Source organism: Salvelinus fontinalis, chromosome 36 (genome assembly GCF_029448725.1).
Source record: "Salvelinus fontinalis isolate EN_2023a chromosome 36, ASM2944872v1, whole genome shotgun sequence".
In the NCBI taxonomy this organism is placed as follows: Eukaryota; Metazoa; Chordata; class Actinopteri; order Salmoniformes; family Salmonidae; genus Salvelinus; species Salvelinus fontinalis.
In genome coordinates, this window is record NC_074700.1 from 20,931,276 (window position 1) to 20,949,023 (window position 17,748).

The 17,748-nt window shown below is 38.9% G+C and overlaps 1 protein-coding gene and 1 long non-coding RNA gene across 2 annotated transcripts in view; one reads left to right on the forward strand and one right to left on the reverse strand.

Annotated features, from left to right (window-relative positions):
• Positions 1 to 17,748, forward strand: part of LOC129835476 (uncharacterized) — a 267,196-nt gene that overhangs the window by 143,313 nt on the left and 106,135 nt on the right. The gene's annotated exons all lie outside the window — the stretch shown is intronic.
• Positions 656 to 12,747, reverse strand: LOC129835736 (uncharacterized). Its single transcript, XR_008756495.1, has 4 exons — positions 12,653 to 12,747; positions 11,507 to 11,592; positions 3,414 to 3,516; positions 656 to 2,905 (listed from the first exon to the last, which is right to left on the reverse strand). It is a non-coding gene; the product is annotated as an uncharacterized LOC129835736 (long non-coding RNA).

Sequence of the window (17,748 nt, forward strand, 5' to 3'; positions counted from 1 at the left end):
GCTGTCCTCTTGCCATGTGGAAATGTCAACTACGTTCGGGATGAACTGAAAAGCGTGACCAACTTTTCACATCGTTGCAAAAATAAATGTCCCAAAATCGCACTAAACGGATATAAATTGCTATAAAACGCTTTAAATTAACTACTTTGTGATGTTTGTAACTCCTATAACGAGTGAAAAGATGACCGGAGAAATATAACAGGCTAAACTAACGCTTGGAACAGGAGAGGGTCGGTGTCTTCCACGCGCGTTACGCAGCAAGAAAAGACTTGCTAGCTAAAGGTTTTTTTCATTTGTAGGGCCTGTGAACGAGCAATCGAGCCCGTTGGAATCGTCATCACGTAAAGGCATCCAGGGGAAGACGTAAGAAGTGTCCGTATAGTCATAGCAACGACAGTGCCCGTTTAAATGACTTCAGAAAAGTGGCCAACGTTTCTCAAATCTGACTCCATGTCAGGGAAATTGCTGTAGAATGGGCTCTGTTCCACTTAGAGACAAAATTTCAACTCCTATAGAAACTATAGACTGTTTTCTATCCAATAATAATAATAATATGCATATTGTACGATCAAGGATTTTGTGGGAAGCCGTTTAAAAAATTAGCCACATTAGCATAAATAGTCTAAACAGCGCCCCCATCCCCAACAGGTTAAACAGCTTGGGAAATTCCAGAAAATGATGTCATGGCTTTAGACGCTTCTAATTAGCTAATTTACATAATTTGAGTCAATTGGAGGTGTACCTGTGGATGTATCTCAAGGCCTACCTTCAAACTCTGTGCCTCTTTGCTTGACATCACGGGAAAATCTGAAGAAATCAGGCAAGACCTCAGAAAAAAATTGTAGACCTCCACAAGTCTGGTTCATACTTGGGAGCAATTTCCAAAGGACTGAAGGTACCACGTTCATCTGTACAAACAATAGTACGCTAGTATAAACACCATTGGACCACGCAGTCGTCATACCGCTCAGGAAGGAGACGCGCTCTGTCTCCTAGAGATGAACGTACTTTGGTGCGAAAAGTGCAAATCAATCCCAGAACAGAAAAACGACCTTGTGAAGATGCTGAAGGAAACATGTACAAAAGTATCTATATCCACAGTAAAACGAGTCCTATATCGACATAACCTGAAAGGCCACTCAGGAAGGAAGAAGCCACTGCTCCAAAACCGCCATAAAAAAGCCAGACTACGGTTTGCAACTGCACATGGGGACAAAGATCGTACTTTCTGGAGAAATGTCCTCTGGTCTGATGAAACAAAAATAGATCTATTTGACCATAATGACCATTGTTATGTTTGGAGGAAAAAGGGGGAGGCTTGCAAGCCGAAGAACACCATTCCAACCGTAAAGCACGGGGCTGGCAGCATCATGTTGTGGGGGTGTTTGACTGCAGGAGGGACTGGTGCACTTCACAAAATAGATGGCATCATGAGGGCGGAAAATTATGTGGATATATTGAAGCAACATCTCAAGACATCAGTCAGGATGTTAAAGAGCTTGGTTGCAAATGGGTCCTCCAAACGGACAATGACCCCAAGCATACTTCCAAAGTTGTGGCAAAATGGCTTAAGTACAACAAAGTCAAGGCATTGGAGTGGCCATCACAAAGCCCTGACCTCAAACCTATAGAAAATTAGTGGGTAGAACTAAAAAAGCATGTGCGAGCAAGGAGGCCTACCAACCTGAATCAGTTACACCAGCTCTGTCAGGAGGAATGGGCCAAAATTCACCCAAGCTTAAGGAAGGCTACCCGAAACGTTTGACAGAGGTTAAACAATTTAAAGGCAATGCTACCAAATAATAATTGAGTGTATGTAAACTTCTGACCCACTGGAAATGTGATGAGAAATAAAAGCTGAAATAAATCATTCTCTAGTACTATTCTGACATTTCACACTCCTAAAATGAAATGGTGATCTAACTGACCTAAAACAGGGAATTTTTACTAGGATTAAATGTCGGGAATTGTGAAAAACTGAGTTTAAATGTAGTTGGCCAAGGTGTATGTAAACTTCCAACTTCAACTGTAAAATCAGACCCCTTTCAAGCAATATAATCTGATTATTTCATTTAAATATACAGTATGTAGTTTCTTAATCAACATTTTTTTCCAAGAAGTTCATCCTTTGTCTGTTTAAACGTGTTTAGAGCCTGCTCATACTGTTCAGCCATGTCCCTGATTGTCTGAATAAACTTCAGTGTATCTGACTGAATTCGGTTTCCATTTTCCATTGCATCAAGTTCCTTGGCGTCCTTGACAATAGAGATTATGTCAAGAACTAGGAATAGGCTAGAGAGCCCCCCTGTGAATGCTGCTGCTGAACGGAGAGATTTAGCAGATGAGGCACTTAGTTTGGCAATATTTGCAAACTCAGCCAAAAAGGCAACGTCATCTAAAAGAGACAGATTACCTACTATTTTAAAAAGTCCAAACCCTGTTTTAATAACTGTATCATTGGCAATTGCCTTAAATTCTTCAACTTTCCTGTTGATTTTACTCAAGCTTTCCTCAATTGGTTTGACTTTTTCCAGGAATTGTTTCTGAATGTTCTGAATGTTCTGTCGGTCACTTCGTTGACTCATCATGCTGGTGATGTTAGAAGCAGCGCCAGTAATCCCACCAGTTACACCTATCCCCATACCCACCGCGGCAACAACCATGGAGGTGCCCAAAGTGAATGGAGCCATGGCAAGGCCTACTAAAGTAGTGATCCCTCCAGTCACCCCAAAAACACTCCCTACCAGACTACCTCTAGTAGTGGCACGGTACCAATTCTCATAGCTGTCAGCTATCTGACGAAGCTCTTTCACTTTTGCCTGAAGGTCCGTCAAACTTTCATCAAGGAGGTGTCTGAATACTTCAACACTTTCCTCGAATTCCTTTTGCAGTTTTTTCAAATTCACTGAAAAACAGAGTGTTTAATTAGACATTGCTCCATGAAATGAACACAAAAGACCGGTCATATCCCATTTAGGTAACAAAGAACTATCACTTTGCTAATTGCTATGTAAACACATGAGTATTGACAACAAAGACAATTCCCTTACGCAAAATAATAAATCAAATGTGAATCATGGTTTAAATATAATTTACTTTGGTCATTCCTGTAAACATCAAATAATTCAGTACCATACAATGGACACAAAATGTATGGGTTGCACCTAATGTTGATTATGGGTAGAAAAGATCAGTTGAACAATGCTTTAAGCATAAATTAAACCTCCAAATTGTTTAATAATTGTGCAAATAATACTGGATTACACATAAAGTATTATTTTAGTATTCTTGAATTTTGTTTAAGCATAGTCCTAGACATTATTTAAGTGATGTCCACAGACATTTGCCTCGATAATACTGTATAATGTTGTATTTGGCAAACAGGTGAAACTGCTCAATAGAATCTTACGCACCGTCATGTTCTGATGACATAATGTCGTCACTTGAACCCCTGATGATGGACTGACTGGTTATTTTCTGCTCTGATGGATTTGGGGGGAGCAGATTTCAATCCAACTGGAGAAAGAGACAAAGAACAGTGTTAAAATATGAATCTATTAGCTCAGTCATATTTTCAGTGTTTTAGCATGTGTAGATAGTTGAGAAAATAGGATCTGAGCATGTGCTATAAATAAACTGTCACGAACGTTGTTGTAAGAATCGGACCAAAATGCAGCGTGGTTTGGGTTCATCATCTTTTATTATGAGACCCGGCAAAAAAACAATAAAGAACAAAACTAATGTGCAGCTCAAGCAGAGCTCACAGGCAGCTACACAGAAACAAGATCCCACACCTGTAACGGCAGTCCTCCTCCTCTTCATCTGAAGAGGAGGAGTATTGAGGGAACCAAGGCGCAGCATAGTGAAATGACATAATTTTATTAACGAAAACACGAACTTGAATAAACTAACAAAAAACAACAAACGGTGTAGACAGACCTAGACGACGTACTTACATAAAACAAGAAAACGCACGAATAGGAGACAGGCTACACAAACCGAACAAACCGTAAACAGTCCCAAGTGGTGAAACAGACACAGACACGGAAGACAATCACCCACAACGAACACTGTGACAACGCCTACCTAAATATGACTCTTAATTAGAGGAACGCCAAACACCTGCCTCTAATTAAGAGCCATACCAGGCAACCCAAAACCAACACAGAAACAGAAAACATAGAATGCCCACCCAACCTCACGTCCTGACCAACTAACACACATAACAAACTAACAGAAATAGGTCAGGAACGTGACAACACCAAACATGTGGGAAAAGGATGCCTAAATATGATCCCCAATCAGAGACAATGATACACACTTGCCTCGGATTGGGAACCATACCAAGCCAACCTAGAAATAAAGAAACTAGAATGCCCACCCTAGTCACACCCCAACCTAACCAAAATAGAGAATAAAGGATCTCTAAGGTCAGTGCGTGACATAAACATTTAATTTATTTGATAAAGAAAACTGCTTCTGTCGTCGCTTAACCCCCTAGATTTAACCCCCAAAATTAACCCCTAAAATTAACCCCCTAGAATGTCCCTGCTGAAATCAAATTAGCATAATAAAAAAATCCCCCCCAAAATCTCTCCGTTTAAGACAGAGATATCCTTTTGCATTGGATGCATCTCAATCTACCACATCTGCCGATGTCACACTTCCTCATCTGAGGTGAAAGGTGGCAGAGCTAGAACGGAGTTTGTTAAATAAACCATGAGACATGGCGAAAATCAGTCTTCCCATAATAACATCTGCAGCGTCCGAAACAAGCATCATGGGACTCGTCTGATGTCGATACAGTCTGCCAACTTCTGTCTGTAGCATCTGAACATTTTGGGCTACACACTAATATGTACATGTCTGTTGTTTTGCTCTAGGACGCTCACAGGCCTCACAAGACTCGTCTGAAAAATGATGGAAGTATATATGAAGACAGTTTAGTGCTAAAAATAAGGGATCAAATACATCAAAAACAATAAGAAATCCTGATCTTATATGTTTTAGATGTAGGACAGACACTTCAGAACAAACTTGCTTTAGATTTTGTGGGGGACCATCTGTTGTTCCATGTAGTGAATCTGTTATTCAATGCGTTTGTATGGGCTAATGGCAGTAAGGCCAAAATACATTTTTCAATCTTTAAAAAAATATATATTTTTCAAGGGGTCTTGAAATTCTAAATCAAATAGCTAAATGATCCTAGTATGACCTTCTTAAAAATGTCCATATGTTAGCTTAGGCAGGGCTTAGACTGTGGAGGGTTAGGAAAGCTTGCTTAGGCAGCAACATCTGGAGCCTGCATGGAGACTGAGAACAAAACCAGTTTGGTCCCAATTGAAAACCACATTTACAGTCTACTTCTTGCCCATATAGGTTACACTACACACCCACCCTATAACCAGATGGGGTCCCTCAATAAGACCAACGTGAACCCACATAAAGACCAACATGGCAACAACATGTGGGGCCAAAGTGGATACCGAGGACAACATTTTGTGGGTTCCTGTTGGGTTGCTCTCATGGGGCCCTTGGAACAGTCATTCATTAACCCATATGGGCACCACATGGAAATGTTGGTTGCATAAGCTCTCAGTCGTATTCTGGAGAGAGGCTGTATAAGCAGATGGAACACAAGGATGGATCATCAGACAGGAGAATGTAGTGGACTGAAGTGTTACCAAAATGTAGCTACAGCGCCTTCAGAAAGTATTCACACGCTTCACTTTTCCACATTCTGTGTTACAAAATGGGGTTCAAATGGATTTGTCATTTTTGGTCAACGATCTACAAAAATTACTCTGCAATATTAAAGTAGAAGAAATCTAACATTTATTTTAAAAAATAAAGAAAAAAGTAAGAAACTAATATATCTTGATTAGATAATTATTCACCCCCTGAGACAATACATGTTAGAAACACCTTTGGCAGAAATTACAGCTGTGAGTATGTTTGGGGGAAATGTAAGATTTGCACATCTGGGTTGTACAATATTTGCCCATGATTCTTTAAGAAAATGTCAAGAACAATAAAGTTGGTTGTTGATCATTGATAGAAATACATCCTCAATTCCTGCAATAGATTTTCAAGATGATTTAAGTCACTGTAACTAGGCCTCTCAGGAACATTCAATGTCGTCTTGGTAAACACCAGTGTAGATTTGGCCTTGTGTTTTAGGCTATTGTCCTGCTGAAAGGTAAATGTCTCCCAGTGTCTGTTGAAAAGAAGACTGAACCAGGTTTCCGTCTAGGATTTTGCCTGTGCTCAGCTGTATTCCACTTATGTTTATCCTACAAAGCTCCCTAGTCCTTGCCAATGACAAGCATACCCATAACATGAAGCATCCACCACCATGCTTGAAAATATGAAGAGTGGTACTCAGTGGTACCCAAACATATAATGCTTTGAATTTAGGACAAAAATGTATTTCTTTGCCAAGTTTTTTTGCAGGATTACTTAAGTGCCTTGTTGCAAACAGCATTCATGTATTGGAATATTTTTATTCTGTACAGGCTTCCTTCTTTTCACTGTCATTTACGTTAATATTTTGGAGTAACTACGATGTTGTTGATCCATCCTCAGTTCTCATATCACAACCATTACACTCAAACGTTTTCAATGTTTTAAAGTCCCTGAGCAGTTTAGTTCCTCTCTGCATGAAACTTTGTAGTGATTGGGTGTATTGATAAACCATTCAAAGCCTAATTAATAACTTCACCATGCTCAAAGGGATAATCAGATTTTTTTAATCTAAGAATTATTTGCAAGGCATTGAAAAACCTCCCTTGTCTTTGTGGTTGAATCTGTGCTTAAAATTCACTATTGATTGAGGGACCTTACAGATAATTGTATGTGTGGGGTACAGTGATGGGGTAGTTATTAAAAAGCATGTTAACCACTTATATTGAACACAGAATAAGTCCATACAACTGATTACTTTTTCAGCAAATGTTTACTCCTGAACTTATTTAGGCTTGAAATAACAAAGGGGTTGAATACTTATTGACTCAAGACATTTCACTTTTTAATTTGTTTTATTTACCAAATTCCACTTTGAAATGATGGGGTATTGTATGTAGATTAGTGAGACAAAATCTCAATTAAATCCATTTGAAATGCAGGCTGTAACACAACTAAATGTGGAAAAAGTAAAGGGGTGTGAATACTTTCTGAAGGCACTGCATTTATAGTGTATTTGTACTGTGTATGTGCATTTCATTTATAGATGTGTATAATGTTTTATATTAATCAATATGTATGGAAAGTGAAAGGCAAGGCAGTTTTGAATTATTGCCTACAGGTGCAGTCGAATAATTTCACCTAAACAGTTATTACTGTTCTGGTAAAAACTTACCCAAGGAAAGAAATGTAGGATTAGTTCATTGTAGGATTGAGCTTCCATCAACCTACATAGCCACACTGCACCTGTTGTATAAGTCAATAACTAAATACACTTACATCACACTGCACATCACCACCAGTTGAAAGTATCATGGTTTTCACTACAAAAGATTTATGCCTCTTCAGGACAATATAATATAGATCACCTGTCTTAGTGTTACTGCTTTTACTTGAACTTTTTCTTGTTATATCCTTCACCTTCGATTCAAACAGTGACATGATCAGGATGAAATGCAATACTTCCTTCACCATTGTTTATCTTCTGAGAAGGGTTCAGTGGTTAAATATTAACATTCTAGGTCGGCCTCACGCCTGTCAATCTGAAAGTAAAAGTCACTTGATCAGGGTGAAATACCAGAGACGTATTATTTGTTTTCAAAGTGCAGGCAAAGACATGTTTAGGCACATACATTATAAAGTCAGTATATGTATAGATATGATATATTTTGTAGATGTGAGAAGAATGATATTAAAACAATTGTGGGAAAGGTGCATAAAAAATCTGCACTCAAACTCTCAAGACTTCAATTATGGTTCACTGACTGTAAGTCCAAGTAACCTCGTCACACCACAACCCTCCCTCTCCCCTGGGTTTTCAATTTTATAAATAAAAGTAACTTGATCAGGCTGTTAAGTCAGAGAATATGTGAAGTCAAAGACATGTTATATACATGCTATTGTGAGTATTGTATTTGTTTTAAAGATTTGCAGAACAGGCACGAATAGGAAAAGAGCATCAAAGTCTGTTTAAGCATCAAGTCAGTTTAATCCATTTAGATTAAAATTTTGTTCACCTGACTTGATAATAAGGTACAACATCCCCTCCCAACGCTCTTCAACCCATTACTGTAGTACCCCATAACACCACAGAGGGACAGTACCACCAAATACTGTAGTACCCCATAACACCAGAGGTACAGTACCACCAAATACTGTAGTACCCCATAACACCACAGAGGGACAGTACCACCAAATACTGTAGTACCCCATAACACCAGAGGTACAGTACCACCAAATACTGTAGTACCCCATAACACCACAGAGGGACAGTACCACCAAATACTGTAGTACCCCATAAGACCAGAGGGACAGTACCACCAAATACTGTAGTACAGTGTATTTGGAAAGTATTCAGACCCCCATTTTGTGGAATTAGCAACTTTTGAACGACTTAATACTTTTTATCTACTTTGCACTGAACAAAAATATAAATGCAACATACAACAATTTCAACGATTTTACTGAGTTCCAGTTCATATAAGGAAATCAGTCAATTTAAATAAATTCATTAGGCCCTAATCTATGGATTTTAGATGACTGGGCAGGGGTGCAGCCATGGGTGGGCCTGGGAGGGCATAGGCCCGCCCACTTGGGAGCCATTAAATTCTCTGGCAACAGCTCTGGTGGAAATTCTTTGAGACATCTGTGGCATTGTGTTGTGTGACAAAACTGAACATTTGAGCGGCCTTTTATTGTCCCTAGCACAAGGTGCACTTGTGTAATGATCATGCTGTTTAATCCGTTTCTTGATAGCCACACCTGTCAGGTGGATGGATTAAAAGGTGAAACGCTCACTAACAGGGATGTAAACACATTTCTACAGAAAGGTTGAAGAAAGTTCTGCAGAAAGCTTTTTGTGTGTATGGAACATTTCTGGGATGTTTTATTTCAGCTCATGAAACGTGGGACCAATGGTTATTAGCCTACTGTTTTTGTTGTCATGGAGGACTGATTGGGCTCATTGCTTCGAGTTGAAAATAAATGCTGCTCTCGGAAATGTAACTAAGTGGAAATGTAAAACTGTCCAAAACAAGTTTCATGGAGAAACCGTGATGAGGCCCTGTCCTTATACCAGATGTAACAAATTCCATAAGCATTTAAACATTTTCTAACCTTGATTAAAACATGTCTTAATTTAATATAAACACGTTCTTACCTTAGCTGTTTAAAAGGGATGAAAAATGGATTTGGAAACTGTTACCACGTTTTAGACTCAGTTGGTGTTTGTTTTCTGCACAATTGTACTTTCACTCTCCTCCCCTTCATTCTGCCCAAAACTGCAGTACCACAACACCACAGAGTGATGCAACTATATAAGTGAATTAAGTGTTTTCTTTGTCTGGTTTTAAGTGTGGGTGTATGCGTGTGTATAAGACAAATAAATGTTTTTGACATCTGGAGAAGAGTTGGAGATCTTCGGACAGGTAATAAGAGGATGACTATCAACATTTAAAAAGGACAGAATATTTAGATATTTCAAAAAGAGTACACTGTTCTGTGGAAACTCTAGTTGAAGACCAGGCAAGAACCCCAAATACAACATTTAGTCTACAAAAATATATACATGATATATACTATTACGTTACTCGTGAGGGATCCCGGAAATTTTCGGAGAATATTTGATCACTTCACCGTGTAAAGTCAAATCAAATCAAATGTCTCTCTCTCTCTCTCTCCCTCTCTCTCCTCTGTGGTGCTATTGGAACAAACCATAGTACATTGTGGACATTGTGACCATTATTTGGCTAATAAAGGGGGACTTCAATGTGTTTTGTAAATTGAACAACAGCTGATGAAACGAACATCGCAAAAGAGTGAACATATTTTAAAAAGCCATTTTTTACAATTTTACTGAAAATATATTACAGTAAGTTAGTTAATTGTTACCTAGAAATGATTTCATATTGATATAGAAACGGCTGCATAGGGCCGGTGTGGGGGCCTCAAGGAACCAGGAAGAGTAGCTCCACCAGCTGCCCCTATGAATTGACCCTGAAAGAGCAAGATCACCAGCTATGTTTTTAAAGTCATCTGCACATTTTTGTAAATATTTAACTCCAAAGAGTTTATTGAATGGGTTGATGTTGTCTTTGAGCTGTCGTAGTTCAGTAGACTCTGGGGGGGGGGGGAAGTTGTCAGACAGATTTATCCAGAGGAAAGACACAAACCACTGATGAATAAATTAACATTTGTAACTTAATACCTAATTTAACTAACTATCTCAGATAAAGTACCAACGCAGCTGTTTTTATCTCAATATAAAATACTTTTGGGGTAAAAATGAAGTACCTTACTGTAATCGTTTTAAATTAAAATGGTCAAAAATAAACAAAAATGGCTTCTTAGCAAAGAGCAATTTCTCAAGCAAATATTTTGGTGGGAGTGGTCTGAGAGGGGAGGGGAAAACTGAAAACTAGCTGTTATTGGCAGAGAGGTTTGGAACTCTTATTTGTCTAACAATTGTACTGCCTGGTAACATCACCAAGCAGGCCAAACCTGCATCCCATCAAAAATGGCTAACATTCCAGGTAGCCTGTGTTTGATCTTCAAGCATTCATTTTTTATTCCATGGCGATTTCTTCACCAATTCCTGCAAACCTCAACTTTAGCGAGGTACAGTAAACCAAATAAGGGGAACTGTAAGTGTGGTGTTATGTTAAAGTTAATCTGCTATATTTACTGCTGTTCAAAGGTCTTTTCAATAAATAATATATATCTCATTAACCTAGTACAAATGTCTTACCCCATCAATCCACACACAACCACTGTAACGGCAGTCTAGCTCTTCACGAGGAGAGGCGAGAAGGATCGGAGGACCAATGTGCACCGTGGTAAGTTTCCATGATTTAATAGGCACGAAAACTATACACAATACAAAATAACAAAAAGAACTAACCGTAACAGTCCCGTGTGGCACAAACACTGACACAGAAAACATCCAACCGCAATCCCCAACACAAAACAAGCCACCTATAAATGATTCTCAATCAGGGACAACGATTGACAGCTGCCTCTGATGGAGAACCATATTAGGCTGAACACAGAAACAGACAAACTAGACACACAACATAGAATTCCCACCCAGCTCACGTCCTGACCAACACTAAAACAAGCACAACACATAAGAACTCTGGTCAGGACGTGACAACCACACACACACACATGCACGCACGCACGCACACACACACACACTGTTCATAAAGATAGCTAAAACTGACTCGATTGCAAATAGTAAAAGTCTCACATAAACATGCTATTGTATAATAAACCATATGTAATTTCCCCACAACAGCTCCAATGATAAACTCCTGTCAAAACATACCCAGCTGAATTACTGCAGGTCTGGTGGTAGTAGAACATCCAGAGGTGATGACAGTTGAGGGTTGTTTGAGAATAGCTTCAAGGGATCTAAGATGAATAATAAAATAATTAACAGAATAACACTGCCACTTGTCTTTTCCTACTAGCACTGACTTTGCTGATAACTACTTTATTGGCGGCAGGGTTGGGTTACTTTCTAAATGTAATCCTTCACAGTTACTAGTCACCTGTCCAAAATTGTTTTCAGTAATGTAACTTTTGTATTACCTCAAATCAGTAACGTACTTTTAGATTACTTTCCCATTAAGATGCATTAGAAGAATACAAACATGTATATTTCCAATTGAATTAATTGTATTGCAGGATAAATCTATTTTAGAGTTTACAAAGCTGGCCATAAATGGATGTTATATTTTACTTTATGGGTTGGTTATGTAGGCTCCTTCTAAACCATTGCTTTCTACCACAGATAGTAATAAAATAAGGCTATATCTCTACATTAAAAAACAAAGTCTGTCAGATTTCCAGTCATTCCAATTAATTCAATTGTCCTTGATCTTCAAGAATGGGACTTGGAAAAAGCCAAATAACAGTTGGAAGACATTGTTTGGACTGTAGCCTACAAAAGCCTTTTCCTGCCATTTTCCCTCGATCCATCAAACACAGTTGGTTTGTCATCTTAAAGTAGTGATGTCCGACTTGTGCTCAGACTCGCTCAGACAGACCAAACTTAAAATTGTGACTCTTTTCATTGATATTTTGAATAACACTGAGAAAAAAGAAAGGTGTTAAATAATTTTTCAAAAAAATTATTTCTAAATTTGATGTTTGCAAAATAATAATAATTGTACATCTTTTTCAAAAGTATCTGTTTGCAATATTTTTCTTAGTAATGCAACGTGTTACAGTTACAGTTACAATCCATTACCCTGATTGGGGGAACATGTTCTTTGTCTGTGATATGAGGTTGTCTCACCAAAAGTTATCTTAAAATGGAGGCATTAACTGTAAGTCTTTCTGATAGGAGTATCTGCTAAATTGAATGTACATGCAAATGTAAAACCAGATTTCACAAATTCCATAATAATTTAAACATTTTCTAACCTTAATCAAAAATGTTGTTACTTTAATGTACACATTTTCTCACCTTAGTTGTTGAAAAGTGATGAGAAATGGATTTGGAAATTGTAACCACGTCTTCCACTCAGTTTGGTGTTTGTTATCTGCGCAATTGTAGTTTATCTTTCACTTTCACTCTTGTCTCTTCTCCCCAAAAGTCTTTCTCTGTCTGGTTTTAAGTGTGTGTGCGTGCCTCTCTCTCTCTCTCTCTCTCTCTCTCTCTCTCTCTCTCTCTCTCTCTCTCTCTCTCTCTCTTTCTCTTTCTCTTTCTCTCTCTCTCTCTCTCTTTCTCTCTCTCTCTCTCTCTCTCTCTCTCTCTCTCTCTCTCTCTCTCTCTTTCTCTTTCTCTTTCTCATTGAGAAATGGGAGCAGTGTGTTCACTCAAGCAGCAACAGCTTGGCCATAGTGCCTTTTTTAACCCAATGGGGCGATATCATAATGTATAACACCTGATTAAACTAACACCGCAAAATTGATTTTTAATGAAAATAATATTACAGCAAGGTACTTCTAGATCACCAGCTATGGTTAATGTACCAACTGGTGATGTCACCAGGCAGGCCAAAACTCCATCCCACCAAAACAGGCAAAAATTCCAGGTGGCCTCATAGTGTGGAAATATATTGAAAACATGGAAAAATCACGTTTGACTGCACAGGACCTTTAAAAAGGCTCTGAATATGTAGATTGTCACATGTGTTTTTATGTTGCTCATTAGAAAAACAAGATTTCAGTCTTGGAGGTGTTTCCTAACCGATTCGGTATTTTGGTAATGAGCCTATTTCACTTCCTCAAAATCCCCAGAATGAATCTAAGATAACTCAATGTTTTAGTTGAGCAATTTTAAATCTAATTAAGGTGTTTGGTGCAGTGTTTCTAAAGTAGAACATGTGTGACGTGTTGTCTTATGTAAACAGTCAGAGCTGCTGAGCAGGTCTGTCACACTGTCTGTGCTATTGGATAGAGAGCAATCACTGCAGTAATCAAACCCCACCTTCATTTACCTGTTGTGACGCATGGATGTTCCAAACTCCATTTCAGCCCAGACTGACTTTATATACAAAATTGTCCTATTTACACTTTGTAGTCCATTTTGACACCCAATAACTTTTCCAGACTCATATCGAAGCAACATAGGCAATTTTCAAAGGGATTTGTTGCTTTTTAAAGGCATTCCTCTTTAAAGGACAACTCCACTTTTCAACCTCATTTCCATTATCTACAGAACATTTTTTTTTGCAAAAACATATGAAGTTCAAAAGTGAAAACATTTTTAAAGCGGTGATGTTCAAACACTATGAGATTCACAGTGACGTGGGGATCAATAAAATACCCTCCATTGGGCGAGAAACTCATAACAGGTTTTGAAAATCACAGTTTTTAACTTTTAATTCTACCCTGTGATGTCACAGAGAAGCATTTTATATGATATTTCTTCTCATCTTTTTAACCACTGATCATATAAATGTGTTTTCACATGTGTAGACACTGGTTAGCTGCTAGAGATGATGAAATTAACATTCCATTATCTGGTAACCGCTTTGGTGGACCTTCCTGCAGTCAGCATGCCAATTACACGCTACCTCAACCCTTGAGACATCTGTGGCATTGTGTTGTGTGACGAAACTGCACATTTTAGTGGCCTTTTGTTGTCCCCAGTACACCTGTGTAATGTTCATGCTGTTTAATCATCTTCTTGATATGCCACACCTGTCAAGTGGATGGATTATTTTAGCAAAGGAGAAATGCTCACTAACAGGGATTTATACAAATGCGTGCACCAAATTTGAGAGAAATACACATTTTGTGGGTATGAAACATTTCTGCGACCATGAAACATGGGACAAACATTTTACATGTTGCGTTTATATTTTTGTTCAGTGTAGTTTAGTAACAAGCACGAACAGAAGAATACCTAATTTATTTTAGTGCATAAAAATACCTTACTGGATTGAGTATCAAGACAACAACCATATTAAGAACAAAACTAATTTCACTGTTTGCATGCCAAGTGATGCCATGAGATTGTTTACGACGTGTGTTTGTGTCAAATCACAAATCGTTAAACTGTTGAATAATTCTAAATCCCTGTCTTGAAAACATGATTTCAGTTGAATAAGAGAACGTCAACTTTTACAACAAGAAGATCAATCTTCCTTGACTTGTGTTTAGATTTTTACTTCTTTCTCTGTCAGGATACGGAGGAGATTATTATTATTTTATTTAACCTTAATTTAATTAGGCAAGTCAAATAAGAACCAATTCTTATTTACAATGACGGCCTACCTAAAGGCAAAAGGCCTCCTGCGGGGACGGGGGCCTGGGATATTTTTTTTATAAAAATACAATATAAATATGGGAAAAAACACAAATCACAACAAGAGAGACAACACAGCACTACATAAAGAGAGACCTAAGACAACAACATAGCAAGGCAGCAACACATGACAACACATGGCGAGGGAACATGGTAAGGGAGATGGCGAGGGAATGGGCAGTGTGAGGCCGTGGAGGGGTTTTTGGTGGAGAGCAGACTGGTGAGTAAATCTGGACGGGTTGGTTATTCAATACACCTGTTCAACTCTTCTCACCTCTTGTGCCCTAAAATAAATGTGACTATTTCATACCTTGAAGTTATAGTATGAAGCTTGTTGTCAGGTAGTTGCCCACAAAGTAATGTAGGTAATGATGTGTAAGGGGTGCGTAACTGGTGGCAGGGAAGTCAGACGCAGGAGAGCAGAACTTGGTAATAGCCGGAGCAGTTTAATGTCAAAACTAACAGCATACAAAAGAACAAACACATGGGTACAAAACCCGTCGCGCACCAGCAAACATGTGCACAGGCACTTACAATAAACAGTTCCGGACAAGGACATGGGGGAAACAGAGGGTTAAATACACAACATGTAATGAGGGAATTGAAACCAGGTGTGTGGGAAAACCAGACAAAACAAATGGAAAATGAAAAATGGATCGGTGATGGCTAGAAGACCGGTGACGTCGCCCGCCGAACATCGCCCAGACAAGGAGAGGAACCGACTTTGGCAGAAGTCGTGACAGTATGTGAACAGTTTATGTAGAGGTTTATTTCAGATGTAGATCAGGAACTGTGTTGGCATGGCATTGTTGTCTGTTGACATTCCTTCAGAGCTATGAACTTTATCTTGCTAGTTTCAGGGTAGGTGATTTAACACAAAGGATTCCAGCCTTGCAACTCCCTCTGATAAAACAGTATGACATGTTCCTGACGACCCCTCACAGAACCAAACGTGATGTTCTTCAACCTACCCCTACTGCCCTGAAACATGGTATGCTCAAGCCACATCCCTGTCCCCCACACAGACCTCCAATGGTTCACCCCTGTTACAGTAATTTACAGGTCTCCTTTCTTACATCTTGAGACTCTTGTTGATTTCTAATGTGAACTCTCTTTCTTTCGCTGCAAATAATGACATGCTGTTGTGAACTCTCAGGTGAAGACCCCCAACGGACCTCCCAAACCGTCTCCTTCGAAAAGATTACCCAAGCTATCAAGTCATGTAAGGACGCTACCACTGTCATCAGAAGCAATATCACCATTGTGTTTGTCCCTCTCTCATTACTGAATGGTCAACATGGACAGAAACACTGGTGAACTTTTATCTTTGACTGTCTTATTGCTGTGTGTACTGCAGAAAGAAATACATATATTTTATTGTCACACACCAGATAGGTGCAGTGAAATGTGTTGTTTTACAAGGTCAGCCATAGAAGTACGGCACCCCTAGAGAAAATTCAGGTCAAGTGCCTTGCTCAAGGGCACATCAACAGATTTTCCGCATTGTCAACTAGGGTATTCAAACCAGCGACCTTTCGGTTACTTGCCCAACACTTAACATTAGGCTACCTGCCACCCTGGGGTAACTGAACTGGGGTAACTTTGTGGAACCCAAAACAGGAGCAGTACATGGAGGATTGGCCTGAAGACCATCCTGTGCTCAATCCTAACTGGAAACCTGTAAGAAACAAACTTATTTAATGGCTTTTCTACATGTTCATTGTGTGTATTAAATGATAAACTCTTTGCCACATTCCTACCCATGCTACTATCATTTATTCAACCAACATATTTTTCATTGACCTGCCTTAAAGTTCATTAATAACTGGTTGATTGATTATCTTTCCCCTCATCAGTCTGGCAAGGGAGGGAGTCAATGAAAGTAAGGTCATCACTTCACAGTTTATCTGAAATGTGTGCATAGTGAAGGTCAGTTGATACTGAAGGAGTGAAGGTGGATGATATTTCTGTTCCTCGCACATCCGCTCTCTCTCTCTTTCGCTGTCTCGCTCCCCCCATCTCCCTCTCTCCCTTCTTCCCTCAGGTGGCAGCAGACTGATGGGGGACGTGTAGAAGAACTGTAAGCGAATGGTACTGTAAAACATGTCTTCCGCTCTCTGTTTCTATAGGATGAATATACCTTTTATATACTGTCCAGATTAATATACAATGACTTGATGTGTTTATACAGTATTAATGACGTTCTATATGTTGTCTAGGAGGGCTTTCTGGAGGAAGACTTCCCACAGGAAGTGATGTCTTCTCTGCTGATGATGAAGATAAGGAGAATTGGAGCAGAACAAACCGCTATTTCTTCTTTTCATACCTGTTAACCAGTTAGTTTTTAAAGTCAGTTTGTTCTCCAGTATCGTAATAGTTGGTACTTCCTTTCCCCTCAACAGAACAAATCATTCAATTTCAAAATGCCCACTGTGCATCGCAGGTAAGAGTTATTAAAGGATGACTGGTGTGTTCGTTATCATGTAATTATTTGTTAGAGACAATCTTTCTCTTTTGTTGTTCTTTACGAAACATTTTGAGCTGAGTGTCTTGAAAAAGCTTCAGGCCTACATTTGCCTTAATATATATCGAAGGCATATTTTTCATGTCTGTGTCTGTTTGTAAAGAAAAAGAGCAATATATCGGTGTGCAAAATCAGTGTTGACATATTCCTGTGGTGTGTTTTCCAGGAGGGCTTTCTAGATTACTTTCCTCAGAAGTAGCAGGTTTCCTATCGGCAGGAGAATGAATTTGAAGAACAGAATGGGATGGAAGACTGCAAACAGGTACCTATCTTCTTTATATCT